At 41.2% G+C, this 2,413-nt stretch overlaps 1 pseudogene; it reads right to left on the bottom strand.

The window, feature by feature from the left end:
- Positions 1-1,027: 1,027 nt before the first annotated feature.
- LOC125091449 (centromere protein V-like) lies at positions 1,028-1,803 on the bottom strand (annotated as a pseudogene).
- Between the last annotated feature and the right edge of the window lie 610 nt (positions 1,804-2,413).

Genomic DNA, 2,413 nt, shown 5'->3' on the forward strand with positions numbered 1-2,413 from the left:
CAACAGACAGAAAAGATGCTCAAAATCACTAATCATGAGGGAAATGCAGATCAAAGCCGCCATGAAATATCACTTTACATTTGTCAGGATGGCTAGAATTAAAAAAAAAAAAAAAAGAAATAACAAGCATTGGTGAGGATTTAGAGGAAAAGGAATCCTTGTGCACTGTTAGTGGGAATATGAGTTGGTACAGCCACTGTGGAAAAAATATAGGGTTTCCTTCAAAAAATTAAAAATAGAAATATCAAATGATCCAATAGCTCCACTACTGGGTACTTACCCAAAGAAAACAAAAACACTAACTTGAAAAGATAAAAGCACACTTATGTGTATTGCAGCATTATTTACAATAGTCAAGATATGGAAGCAACCCAAGTGTTCCTTTGACAGTTAAATGGTTAAAGAAGATGTGGTATACATATACACAATGGAATATTACTCAGCCATAAAAAAGAATGAGATCTTGCCACTTGTGACAACATAGATCTAGAGGGTATTTTGCTATGTAAAATAAGTCAGACTGAGAAGGGCAAATACTGTATGATTTCACTCATATGTGGAGTCTAAAAAACAAAGCACATGAATATGTAAACAAAAAGCAGAATCAGACCTATAAATACAGAGAACAAACTGAGGGTTGCCAGAGGGAAGAGGGTGAGTGAAACGGGTGAAAAGAAGTGAGAGATATAGGCTTCCAGTTATGGAATGAATAAGTCATGAGAATAAAGGTACAATATAGGAATATAGTCAATGGTATTATAATAGTGTTGTGTGTGACAGATAGTAGCCAGTGTGTGACATATAGCAGATAGTGTGACATATAGAGATGTTGAATCACTATGTTGTAGACCTGAAACTAATGTAATATTGTATGGCAACTATACTCAAATAAAAAAAATAAATTTTATAAAGAAACGGTAGCTGGAGCAAACAGCAGAGATCAAGATGGCTGCTCCAAATGGAACAAGCAGCCTGGGTCAGCCATTTTCATAAGCACCACTGAGGTGCAGCGGGGATAGCAAAGCTGCTAACCCCAGTCATTCCTCTTTTTCAGGAAGGGAGAAGCAAGTATTTTCTCCTTAAACATGTTCTTGATGGTCTTGTGCTCTTTCATGGCTTTTCCCCAGTCGCTGCCACTGAATTTCTCAGTGCTCAAACTCCACACAGCATCCTTAGCCAGGCAGTATGGAATGATTCCAAAGCCTCCACGTTTGATGGGGGAGTGTAAATCTCTGAATGCCACATCTCTTATGGAAGGTGTGCTGTGCTTTGTGCTTGCTGAGTGTGTATGTGGTTGTGCCCTCAGCTTCCTTCAGGAGCTTGAAACGAGAAGCCAGTACAACGAAGGGTGTATTCCGCTTCTTGCAGATGCTGCAGTAGTGAAGATGTGCAAGTCTTCTGAGGCCTAAAGTTCAAAGTGAACTGCTCCATAGTGGCAGCTTCCTATGTGGTTCACCAGGGCCTGGTACTCCAAGGTGGCACCCTCAATGATGAGCCTCTGCAGCTTCTGGAACACCTCTCAGACTCCCACCAATCACTCAGGTACAGCTTGGCCACCAAGGACATCAGAGTTTCTGGAGATGGCAGAGGTGGTGGCCATGGGAGTAGCATGAGATCTGACAGTGGTGGCTCACCCGCCCTTGGCTGAGGGCTGCCTTGCTGTGGTCTGGCTCTCACCCCTGGCCTTGCTTGAGAAACATGGAGTGGGGCCTTGGTGACTGGGCAGGAGTGAGGCCATTGCACATCCCTCGGCTGCTTCTGTCCATGTGGCTTGGTGGTCACACTGTTTCTCACACACCACATTGTTCTGTACAATTTTTTTTATAGTACCGTAATGTATTTTCTCTCCCTTACAATTTTCTTGATAACATTTTCTTTTCTCTAACTTACTTTATTATAATAATATCATGTCTGATACATGTAACATCTAACATATGTGTTAATCGACCACTGATGTTATTGGATGGCGTCTAGTCAATAGTAGGCTATCAGTAGTTAAGTTTTGAAGAGCTAAGAGTTACATGCAGATTTTCAGCTGGGGTGGGAAATCAGCAGCCCTCACCTTAACCCTGTTGTTCAAGGCTCAACTGTAGTACTAAAAATAATAGCAGCTAATATTTATATAGAACAAATATTTTACTTGTGAAAATTAATCAAGGGAAACCTCATTTAGAATGTGGTTGGGGATCCAGCGCGGGGAGGCCTCATACCCTACCACTGGTGGTCAATATCAAACTAAATAGAAAGAGACATACCTTGCAAATTAATACGACTTTAGCTACTACCTTACTACCCCAGCAGGAGAAAAAAGTTTTCCTCTTCCCTGGCAACAGCCCAGCCAATGAAAGACTGTCACAACATAACCAATGAAAAGCCACTATACTTCCAATTTCCAGTTTACTCCAATGGATTA

This window comes from Lutra lutra, chromosome X, assembly GCF_902655055.1.
Source record: "Lutra lutra chromosome X, mLutLut1.2, whole genome shotgun sequence".
NCBI classification, from domain to species: Eukaryota; Metazoa; Chordata; class Mammalia; order Carnivora; family Mustelidae; genus Lutra; species Lutra lutra.